The sequence below is a fragment of the Elaeis guineensis genome, chromosome 9, assembly GCF_000442705.2.
Source record: "Elaeis guineensis isolate ETL-2024a chromosome 9, EG11, whole genome shotgun sequence".
Taxonomy (NCBI): domain Eukaryota; kingdom Viridiplantae; phylum Streptophyta; class Magnoliopsida; order Arecales; family Arecaceae; genus Elaeis; species Elaeis guineensis.
Window position 1 is genome coordinate 6965931 of NC_026001.2, and position 13270 is coordinate 6979200.

The 13270-nt window shown below is 37.6% G+C and overlaps 1 long non-coding RNA gene and 1 pseudogene across 1 annotated transcript; both read right to left on the minus strand.

The window, feature by feature from the left end:
* Positions 1-7087, minus strand: LOC105037006 (protein NRT1/ PTR FAMILY 5.10-like; annotated as a pseudogene).
* Positions 7088-9854: 2767 nt separating this feature from the next.
* LOC140851775 (uncharacterized) lies at positions 9855-12022 on the minus strand. The gene is made up of 2 exons (XR_012134523.1): positions 10277-12022; positions 9855-10199 (listed from the first exon to the last, which is right to left on the minus strand). It is a non-coding gene; the product is annotated as an uncharacterized lncRNA (long non-coding RNA).
* Positions 12023-13270: the final 1248 nt, after the last annotated feature.

Consider the following 13270-nt stretch of genomic DNA (forward strand, 5'->3'; position numbering starts at 1 on the left):
TTGTGAACAAGGTTCTCCATTCCATTCTGGAATTGCTGAAATATATATACATGGAGGACTACACTGATTAGCTCATGAACTTGACATCAAAATGAATACATTAGATACACACACACACACACACACACACACACACACATGCTATACAGAACATGAAAATTATCATTAACATACAAAACCTCCATCATGAATTACATTGGCATGACCTCACCTCGAAAATTCTTATAGATGTATGATTTAGCAAAATAAAAATATGCCAATCATCCTGCAAAATTAAGTCCTGCAAGAAGCCAAAAGAAGTAATCAAGATGTGCTCGGTTGATATTGTTAGCGAACCAGCTCTCCCCTCGCTTGGCAGTGAAGCTATCAATCATAGAGATGAGAAAACTGCTAACAAAGCTCCCTATACCAAGGACACTCAAGTAAAGAGCAAGAGCAACGCTCCTTAGCCCGCATGGCATCTGATCATAAAAGAATTCTTGCATACCAATCATGATGAACACTTCAGAAATCCCAAAAACAACATACTGAGGAACCAACCTCCATACTCATTGGGAGTGGAAGATTTGGCATGTCAACCAGCCCAAAATCTCTGGCAGTTTTCAGCCTCTTCATCTCTACTAGCCCTGCGGATACCATCGATGCAGCAGAGAGCACCATCCCAATACCAATTCTCTGCAGCATTGTTATACCAGAAGGATGTCCAGCAAACATCCTCCCTATGGGAACAAGTACAAGATCATATATGGGGACGAAGACTATGACCATGATGCTGGAAAATATTTGCAGTGAAGCCGCCGGTATTTGATATCCAAAACCCATGTCTCTCTCCATGGTATTGCCTTGCTTTGTGAAAAGAGTCTGTGTCTGTGCAAAGACAATGCTCTATATTAAACAAGTAAGCCATATGGGTACCAACCCTACCAGACCCTTCACCTCTTCCTCAGTCAAACTATTGATGTGACTTGAATCAACTTGCTCGGATTGAGAAGTGACATGATAATGGACTGCAGTAACTTCTGCTTTGTGATCCAGAGACCTACATAGCCAACAATAAAACAACAATCACAACCATCAGCATTAGAGGAATCATTCTAATGATACATCACACTAGTAAATTATGATATGACATTTAGTAATTTAATCGGATCAGTAAACCAATGTGCAGAAATTGGCAAGGCAGTGAACCAAATTACTAGATGTTTTTCTCTCTCAAAAAGAAAAAGTATGGAGGAAAACAAATTGAATGGATTGGATCTTACTCGAATTGAGTTTCCTCATGCAGCAGCGATGTCTCTCCAGCTTCATCCGATGTGGTAGTAGGAGTCTTTCTATTCCTGAAGACTTCAAAATACACCTCGGCTATCCTGAAAAATGGGCTTTTGTCTTCTAAAACAAGGTGGCGATACGTTTTGGTTCCAAGCATGAAAACCACAAGTGCAAGTGCCATGGCAGCGCACTGGAGTCCAAAGGCAACAGTCCAACTAACATAGTCTTGGATGTAATTGAGGACCATATAGGCAGCAACACAGCCTAAGCATATACCAACATACCACCAGTTAAAAAAGGAGCTCCTTGCTTTGCTCTCTGAGGGATCTCTATTGTCGAACTGATCAGCTCCAAAAGCCTCAACGCATGGCTTGTGCCCACCCTGTCCCAGAGCAACGAGGTAGAGAGAGAAGAAGAAGAAGATGACATGAAAGGGAGAGGGGGGAGGGCATGATGAGATCTCTCCCTTGCTAAGATTGCAGTCAGAGGATCCAAGAGAAAGAAGAGTAGCTGAAAGATTAAGCAAGGCTAATCCCTGGCATTCCATTCAATTATAGTTAGTTTCAGCTCTAATCAGCTGAAATAGCAAATTACTGAATCATATACAGATGATTCCTTTTCTACATATCTTTTTTGAAAACATGCAAGGAAGAAAATTGCATTATTATGTATCACTGCAAAAGTTCCAGTTAGAGCTTTTCATCTAAAGACTTCTTCCAGAAGAGGACTATATTGGATTTTGTTGGGGAATACCGACCGACCCCGCTCACGCCAACTTATAATCGGGCATATCCGACCGGCCGACCAACCGACCGACCGACCGGCCGACCGATCGCCGGACGACGTTACCGACCGATTAACGGCTCTCTACCGACTGAAGATATGTCGGCCGGGCAGACCTTCTCCGCTCTCCCGACCGACTGCACCAGGGAGTCCGATGGCTGACTCTCGCAATATGCCCGACTGACCGTCGGAGGGGTCCGAATCTCCACCCGACGCCACTCCGCTGGCCACCGACCTAAGGTCGGTCGACTCCTCCGATCGCCGTACTGCTGCCAGAGACTGTCAGCCCTGACAGCAGTATGCGGCACCGCCGTCTAAGGGCATTATCCCGCCTAGGGCATTGTCAACCCTAGTGATTTGACAGCCCCACGGCGACGTGACACTTTCACGGCGACTCTGACAGTCTACAGTGAGTTGACAATTCCTCAATTGTCTGCGCCATTAATGACGGCGCCATACTACGCTCCACTATATATATATCGGGGAAGGCTACAGTGCAAAGGGGTGGGAAAAAAAAAAGAAAACACACAGGCTTGCTCCCTCTCTCTCTCTCGTTGAGTTCTTTGCTTTCTTCTCACTGTTGCCTAGTCTCCTCTCTGACTTGACCGTCGGAGGGTCCCCGCCGGAGTCGCCTCCGGTCAGTGCGGACTTTCTTGTGCAGGCGCTCGTTCCCGGCGACCAGGCGACGAGGGGATTGGCCGCAACAGATTTGATTGAAATTTCTAACCCGACTCAAATCCGGATTTGGTTCAGGCTAATATATCAGACAAGTGACCCAACGTGAATCCAAATTCATATAAATATATTGCATACATATATTTGATGCTGCGTCATTTTCCAAGATCTTGCTAGTATTCTATAACTATAAAACTGGGATCCACATTATACTCACATGTTTTCTACCTCATTTTATTTTATTTTTTCAATTATTTATGTTGCATAAGAGCATTTATAAATGGTTTGGCAAAATGACCTAATTGATCTAATCTAACCCGAGCCAACCTGACCTAATCCAGACCAACCCGATTTTGAACCCGAGATCAAAACATTAAGTTAAGGCACAGTTTGGGTTGTGATGCTTGGGTTAAAAGTTGGATTGGTGTGGGTCCAAGACAAAAGTCTCAAGGTGTCGGATCGGGCCTGGACTAACATCTAACTTCACCTAATCCACCCAATTTCCACCTACATACTACTGAGAGAGAAGTAATTCGCCAAGAATAACTATTTGATGAGACAACAAGAATCCTCCACATGATATATCATTAATTCCCGTTATGTATGGTTCATTAGAAGAAGCATTAGAAGGGAATTGGGATTCCACATTTGACCTCATCATAATATTTGGTATGACATGGGCAATAATACCTTTGGAATTACAATAATTATGATACAAAATAGTAACCAATGATACATTTCTATGTGAATCAACTATCAATGAGTATGATCTATAATAAAATAAATTAATATATAAATACATAATTTAAAATACTATTTATTAGCAAATATTGAAATATTAAATAGGATGCCTTGCAATATTATACCAACTACTACATAAAAGTTTACTACATATCATATACTGGCAAATGGGCATTATATAATGTCTATTAAAGCAAGTCTAGAAAGATAAATATAAATTATTAAATATTATTACTAGAAAAAATAAAAATCACTAAACAAAACAATAAACATTAAATAATAAATAACAAGATATTAAAAGAAAATTAGTGATTGTAAAAAAATATAAATATAAAATATGAATATTTAAGATTTGAAATGAAACTTTTATTTAACATGTAAAATAAACTAAAAAAAATTAATTAATTATAAAATAGAAAATAACATTGAGTATATCTAAAAACTAAGATAAAATTTACTGGATCCTAATATATAACTATTAAATACATGTCAGAATTTCAGTACTATTTATTTTTCATGCATTCCTTGCTATGCATCGAAATAAGAAAATAGGAAGCATGACCCCAATTCCTTGCATTTCATTCTCATTTTATTACGACTCCTATTCTAGTTCTTTTTCATTAAACCAAACATAGAGTTTAACAAGAAAGGCCACCTGACCCTCCAATAGAACTATATCCTGCTGCTAGGTATTAGATGCGGGAGTTCTGGGTTGAATGATGTCATACGACTATGGCAACAAAGCTATATTAGTTCCTAAACACTATGAACTAATGATGTGATAGACCGTTCCATGCACAAGATTTACATTAGAAGAAATGAGATGAGAAATAAAAATTTTTCAAAGTTATGGATGGCATTATTTATAAACTGAACCTTGAGGGGTACAACTTATACAAACTCAGATATTTTATGTATGTCACAAATTATATAGTTGATCTTACAATTTAAAGTAATAGCAGATGATGAATCATGATCATTATTCAATCTCTAAGCATATGATCTAATACATGTTTGAATAAAAGGCCTCTTTGTTTAATTACTTTCAGAGCTGATTGTTTCTCTTTTTTTACCCTCTGAATTTTATGTATGTCACAAATTATATAGACGGTCTTATGATTTAAACAGGATTGTTTTTATTTCAATTTGTATCTACTGGAACGGCCTTCTATATGGTAAAAGACACTATGGTTAGGGGTGTAAGTTTGATTCGATTTTTTCAGTTACCGAATCAAATTAAATCAAATCGAACAAGATAAATTGGTGTGATTTTTTTGATATTTGGTGCGGTATGGTTTTGAAATTTAAGAAATCTCAATTTTCAATTCGATTCGATCTGAAATCGATGAAAAATCGAAAAAATCGAACCGCACCGAATTATTTAATCCTATTCCTATTTCTTAATGTTCATTTCAGCCACTCCTCTTTCCAACTCCGATCCCTCAGACCCTCTCGCTCTTGCCTCTAGTCGACATCTCCACATCACCCAAAATCAAAGGGTGGCGGTTTTGAAATTTCGACCGACAAATGAAAAGCCCTTCCTTCTGTAGCACTGATCTAAAGATCGGAGGAGGAGACGAAGGATGGCGGCTGTGACGACGACAATGACGACGGAGAGCTCGAGGAGCTTAGGGAGAAGCTCATGGGCCATCTCCGTGAGGTGGCAGACTAGATGAAAATCGGCATGCCGTCGCTTTTCTTAAGAAGAGAGATGGAGAAGGATGTGCTGGCGCCGGCAACGGTTAGGGCACTAGAGGCAGGGCCCTTGTCGTCTACGGTGGAGGCGGTGAGGCCATGGAATTTGAAGATGAGGAGAGCCGAGGGCGGCATGTAAGAGTCCGATTGGGATCGAAGGGCGGTACTCGAACTCTAAATATGCTCTAACGCTAGTGGTCTTGAAGAGAGATGGTCGAGAGAGAACAATCCGGCTTAGATCGGAAAGCACGGAGAAGAAGGAACGATTCAAGAAGAAAGAATAATGAAAATTGAATAAGCTGCATCGAGTCAAATTGAATCGAATCAAATAAATCGGTTCGATACGGATTGATGTTTGTTTATTTCAAATTTGTTTCAGTATTATTTTTTTTTATTTAATTTTTTTTGATTTAATATAATTCAGTTTGGTTCAACTGAACCGCACTGAATGACTCCCTGGCTATGGTTAGTAACCGGAAAAAAAAAATTATGATTACCCCATTATATGATGTGATGTGATGTATTTGTATTATCAGTAATATAATTAAAAAAAATTACGATAACAAACTTCACAAATAATGTAAAACACCTGTAATAATTAGGAGAGCCTTCAAATATTGTATGAATGGCAAAGATTTATAGTATATAAATCAGCATCATGTCTATCCTCCATTCCCTGTGAAACGCAAGAAGTACGGGTCAAAACCCAGATATTGACCTGTGTCTCCTCCACTCCACATAAAGTATGGGCAACCAAACTAAGGAAAGTGATAGAAGGCTATCATTTAGGCTCTAACTTTTACTAGCTTCCCCTCAATAACAATCCAACACGTGGCCACGAACAACTCCATCCCAATCTCACACGACGCAGTTATTATTAATGGAGTGCACTATTTTTCTCTCTCAACCCACGTGCCTTCTTCTTTTTGTTTTTTTTTTCTCTCGGTTTGCAGGAAAGCCGCACCCCCGCCCTACCCCATCCTCCTCACAGATCGGGATCCAATCTGTACCACCAACGATAACCACCGAGCACTCAAGAGTCCTTTTCAACTGGTACATGATCGGTAACAATTTCATCCCACTTTAAACGGTAAAAGTTAACTGCGGCCCTTCCTCTGTGTTGTAGTCAACGTGGGACAGTCTAACGAAAGCGAGCACAAGCTAAACAGCACCGCAGGATGCACACCCGGCCGCAAGAAAAGACACGTGTCGCTCTGATAGCCCCGGATTTCCTTTATTAATGTAGTAGTAGAATAGATTACAAAATGAGACATCACCAAATGGAAATTTTATTATATGCAACTATTGCGATTCCCTTGGCGTTTACCAGTCACGAAAACGGCTTATCTAGCACCATGGGGTTTGGCGTGAGATCGAACGCTGCCGTAAATCCCGGCACTGCAAAGCGCGGCTCACTAGGGCCGTTGGATCTCCGGTGGGACACCAATCCTATTACTGATGTGAACCAAACCCCGTCCCTTTGATCCATAGGTATCACAGTGAGGGTACATGGACGATCTAAGAAATGGGCGGAGGGCGTACCAAGACATAGAGGAGAGGAGAGAGGATGATCGTCCGATATCGGCCCAACCAGGAGTCGGCGACGACCGCCCCTAAAATCGGCAGCATGCTGGCCGTCCCGGTCCAGGCGTTGGTGTTGGCCGCGCCGGCTGCCGTGGACTGGCGGAGCGGCCCCGTGAGATAGCTTATGAGGTTGGAGGAGATGCCGCTGTAGCTGAATCTCTCGGCCATCTCCACCCCTGATCAAGAAATGGACGGTGACGGAGAAGCATGGGGTAATTGATCAACGATCCGATGTAGGGCAGGGTATATGAATACCTATGATGAAGAGAGCGGAGGTCCAGCCGCCGGTGATGGCGGAGCGGGAGATGGGACGGCCCTTGTAATCAACCATGCCTCCCATCTCCAATGGGTTTCTTTTGTCTTCTATGGGACGATGGAGTAGCGAGGCCAATAATAGATCGAGGTGGTGCTTGGGGCGTCGGCTTGTGATGTAATGGTGGGGCTTGGCTTATCTACGTATTTCCCAATAAATTTTAAAGGGGAACGACTAAACAAGATTTTTATAATGAAAGCATCAATTTTATTGTACCGTTCTTGGCAGCACATGAAGTCAAAGCAAACGGCCAAATAGTCCACCTGGTTAGTCAGAATTTTATTATATATATATATATATATATATATATATATATATATATATATATATATATATGTATGTATGTATGTATATGTATATATCTACATATGTACATATATGTATATATCTACATATGTACATATATGTATATATGTACATATGTACATATATGTATATATGTGTATATATATATATGTGTGTATATATATATATATGTCTGTATATATATATATATGTATGTATATATATATATATATATATATATCTACATATCTACATATATGTACATATATGTACATATGTATATATATATCTACATATGTACATATATGTACATATGTAGATATATACATATACATACATACATACATACATACATATATATATATATATATATATATATATATATATATATATATATATATATATATATATATATATATATAGTTTTTAGAAAATATGAATATATAATGTACTAATAATTTAATTTTTGAACGGTGGCTATTTTTTATTTATATTATATTAAAAATAATAATGCAAGTCATCATCTTTTATTATATTGAGAAAAATAATGTCTTATTTGAATTTTTACTAAAATCAACTCATCAAATAATGCAAGAATACCATAGTGGTTGGCAGCATTTTAGCAAAATTTATCATAAAGATATTTTATGGTTAGATTTTTTTTTATGATATTCTTCATTATTTGATGCATGAAGGAAAAAAATATTTTTATTATATTTATTTTAAGTAATTCAGAAGAATTATTGATTCTTGGTTTTTAGTGTCAGTCCTTTGATATTTGCTAAGCAGCTGTCATATCAACTTTGGAGAAATAGGTGTACCAAACTTCTCTGCAAGGAGATGCTTGCAGACATATGCTGGGCTACAACAGAGTAATATACTTTTTTTTTTGGTAAACATAGAGTAATATACTTTGCCTATGGACCCTTGTACACAAATTTGTTAACACATTTTTATTAGGAAAAAATCAGGGACAAAAAATGGTCAAATGGTGGGTTTCATGATATCATCAATTATAGCTTTAACTTGCTAGAATCAAATTAGCAAGTTATAAGTTAATTTAAAAAAATTATAAAACAACAAAATGTGCTACAATTAAATTAGCAATAATGTCATTTGGCACAATTTTCTCTCTATCCATTTGCAACAGCTTGAATGTTATTCAAGTTGAAGAGCTCCAAAAGCTTGAGTAATTAGTGCACATTTTTTGACAATCAAATGTGAATATGCAACTAGGGTTAGAAATTGGTTAGGTCCACTTGATCAAATTGCCGATTCCATAATATCATCAATTATAGCTTTAATAACTTACACATACAAGCATTCAAAGGGCCTATCATGAAGAAACCATGTAGAAGGTGATGTAGCTTAAGATAAAAGCATGTTATCGTCATTATTTTTTTCTTTTTACTTTAAAATCTTCTCTTTCTTTTTGCCCAGCTTAAGAAAGATGTTACGGTAGCTAAAGAATAGCATAACATTAAAAGTTTATTTGGATGATTAGATCCAAGATCCTATAAGATTCATGGTCCAATCATCAAAAATACAGTATTATAGGTTAGATTAGACTTATTTTACAACCATTTAGAACTGCCTTTTATGTGGATTATCCTGAATCTCTTATGGAGAAGAAAATTATCTATTGAGATTTTTTTTTTGCTCACTTAAAAAAAATAGTCTTGAATAGTTGTAAAATAGATCCAATTCAACCTATAATTCTGTATTTTGATGGTTGGACCACAAATTCTATAAAATTTTGAGTCCAAATATCCAAACTGACTATTAACTTTTTTTTTTCTACTATACGATTATTTTTTCCTAAAAAAATTATTAAAAAACTAATTTTAGAGTATGCGTCATGTGGCTTTCTTGCCAGCATACCAAAATTGTTGTGTTAACCAGCTCTATGCTAGGACAATATTAAAACTTTGCTTAAAGTGTTTGAACTAAAAGTCGTTTATGAGTACGCTAGTATTCTAACCCATCTGATCTAAAGCGATAAATCGGTGCATGGGAGCCACTGCCACAAGCCTACAAGAATTCAGGAGCAGGAACTCGCAGAGGAAAGAACTGCACCGTATCCTCTCTCTCTCTCTCTCTCTCACTCTCACTCTCTCTGTGACATCTATTCAACCCACTTGTGGCCCCATCAATGTATAATTCATACAACAGAACTATCAGCTTTTTAAATGCATGACCATCATAACAGCATTATAACTGCAGAAACCATATCAGACTTGCTAACTTTTTCAAGACTGCAGTGCTAATTTCCTGCAAGCCTTTCACCATACAAACTTTTCCCTCACATATCTCCCTATGTTTTTGGCAAGCCTGCTTACGTTGCACACCATTCGCTCCATCGAATGTGTCATAGAGACAACTACCAAATGAAGAGAAAAAGAAAAAGCATGCTAACGAATGAGTCCTCCTATGACAACATCACAGAGCATTGAAAAAGTCAGCAGTTGAGAGTAACTTCCAGTCTTTGCGCTTCTTCTGCAAAATATGGTGGCAGTAAATCTATGTTCTCTATTAATTTCAACTCTTCAAAAGGGATGCAACGCTGCTCCAAATTTTTAATTATATCTGTTTCCTACAGTGACATTATAATACTTAACTGAAAGCAGTTTGAACAGCAAGAAAAAAAACTCGTGTTTCTAAGACATTACAAATACATTTTGAATATATTTTATGTTTTCTGCTTCCTTAAAGACATAAACAAACTAGGAAGATGGATAGTCAGTTCAGCCACCATGTCGGTTCAGAAGTATAGTCCGGTAGATAGCAGTAAGGTAAAGGAAAACAATCAGCAGTATGAGCAGGTCATCAAAGAAACCAACATATCCCAAGACTCCTGTATGAAGAGAATCGGCAGTTCATTATATTACACACCCAATGATATGGCCAGAAATTAATGGAAAGCTACATTACCTTCCGGAATAATGTCCACCGGGCTCAGTACATAGATGCTGCTGAGTACGAGCTGCAAATCAGATGCTAAATCAGTTATCTATCATACCATATATATAATCTAGCACTAAACAAGGTAACTTAAATAGTACAGATTTCCATATGAATTGTTCGCGGTAGAAAAAATTTCAGATGAAGCAAGTTTTATAAAATGTTCTTTGGTAATTAGCATTGGAAGGTCTTGATGACAGTCTTGCTGAAAACTAGTGAAAACCAAATTCCAAGTCTCTAAGTGATCGATCATCCAGTTTGTTTGCACCAAGTTTTGCAACTGTGACCGAACCTTATAAAATTCTGTTTTACTACATGACAAGTGGCTGCAAAGGCTGTGGAACCCAACAGGCTAACATTATACTATTACTAATATGTTATGTCTTCATAGAGTCTACAAAGACGCAAATTCTTTTGCCAAATATGATAATGTTTCCAATCTTTTCTTAACTACAATATTAGGCATCCCACATCTCAACAAGATTCACTAAAAATCAGATCTGCTACCTTCTAGACATCCTAACACTGAATATACCCCTTTCAGGACATCTTGTTATCAGGCAGTTTATTCTGAACCATGTGATCTTGAAACCTTGCTCCTGGCTGATGAGTTGTCACTCCTGCTATGCATGTTATAGCCTCCAACTAAAGCTATTCTCCTTACCTCACGAAGACAAGCAACTTTACCAAATATAGTAATCTCTGTATCACAATCTTGCCGGAAACTAAATGTAAGACTAGCACTCTTCAGCATCATTATATAATTATAAAAGCGAATAGCAACCTGTCAAGATTCATAATTATTTGTGGCTTGTTGTTTAAAGGTTCTCTTTTTCCAGAAAAGAAGGGAATATAAACTAGGAAGTGTTTAGGTCCATCAACTCAAGATGTGTACAGACATACGTACCTGTAAATAGCGTTATGTGTGTATTGATGCATACATTGCTTATCTAATCAAGAGTTTCATTGTCTCTAAATATGCTAGAATGGTTTCGTTCTTTATTTGCATGCAATAAATAAGATCGTTTATTAGATGTTGCTTTCTCTCATTATGAATCCTTTATTTCTAAAATACTTGATGCTCCAGGAGTGATCATTTTTCTTACTTAAACACCCTCTCTCTTGAAATATTTAAAAGAAATCCTGAAGATAGACTCTGGCTGATAGAGAATGTGATCAATAAATGATGCAGATAGCATCTTTCAGCTAACTATGTTTCAAAAAACCTACTCCAAAATCAACAACACTGAGAGACAAAAAAAAAAAGGCATTCTACCTTCCAAATTATCCAGCATACAGAAACAACAAGAGCTACTCCTGCAGAGTTTCATTTTTGTCATACTCTATTATAAATATCGAAGAGGACCAAGTACATTTCCAACAGAAAGAAACTGCACAAGAAAATAAAAAGAAAGGACCTGAATTGATCATTCAAATCATCTAGAAGTTGTGGTTGTGCCAATATCAAGCAGAGCATGGAGTTGAACTTTTCCTTGCTACTTGGCTAAAAACTGAGAGTAAAGACTGTTAGATTTAATTGGTTATATCCTGAAAAATACTTCACCATACTATTCCCCACCCAAGCCCCCATGCATGGTGACTGGTGGGATGGTGCATGGGGCCCACCTATCTATCACCAATGTGACACCCTTGTATTGCACCATTCTCTTACTGCCACAATTGACTGGTGCTCTCAGAAGCCGCATCCCACCCACAAACCCCCCCCCCCCCACCCCAACCCACCACCAAACACACACATACACACACACACACCCCACCACCACCACCGCATAGAGGAAAATGTGCCAGAGAAAGCAGTAGATAAAACAAAATTGGTGTACGACCATGCAAGAAATGTTGAAAGGTACAGATTAAAAAGCAAGGGGGTTTACTGGTTAACTAGATGTGAATTCCACTTAAATTGATTAGTCCATTATAGAGAAAATATATGAGAATTTAGTATATAGTTAGTTAATTATGTTGATGGAATTGACTATTTAATGCACTTACCGCCAAAACCATTCGTTGCCTTGAAAAAAAAAGGGAAGTGATCTCTGAGGATCCATCAGTTCTGTTAACATCCTTCGAAGGAAAAATGGAAGGTCCTGCAAACATCTGTGAGAAGGATAACATAATATTTCTTAGCCAGTGGTTCCAGTTAGAACTATATTTTTGTTTTAATATACACTGGAAGTTACAAAGAGATGAATCAAAAGGAGAGCTGAAATGGTCATGCAACTGATGCATTCACCAATTTCAACAGAGAGATGATAACATAGAAAAATAAAGTAAAACTTCAGCATTCACTGATGATAAATGTCAAATTTAATTATGCAGTGTAAATTGCTGAGAATACAAAATTGTCAACTTATGTGTGTATCTCTATACAACAATGATGACAGCTAATGTTGCCACTAAACCATCCTTACAATTACTGCATTACCATTATTCAATTAATCATGCCATAAACATTACCAGCAAGCACTATCCCTTTCATGTGATGGAGGTCGATAAGAACATGCATGGTTCCATATAAAAAAAACTGAGAATGTACGCTATTGTTATGGGTTGAAGTTCTTCCACTGGGTAAAATAGTGATAGCTTTACCATTTTTTCTTCCTGCCAGCCCCTTAATTGACACCTCCTAACAAGAAACTAAAATTTGCGATGCTTAGTTAGAACATCATTTTCTGAAGCACAGACATCAGGATATTTATCTCCTCCACTAGTTCAAATGTCATAGAAAACACATTTGTAGCATGTACTCTTTTCCAAATGAGTAGCATCTGATGAAGGCAGAGAAATCTTTTTCAATTACACATTTAGAGAAACCAGAGGTTCTAGTATCTAAGTGATTTTTCTCTGTTTCTTTACAGTTCCCATGCAATATCGCATCTTTCTTGACTGCTTTGACAAACTGTACACTTCCCGATTTCCTGTTATAAGAAGATTTTCCTTTCCACT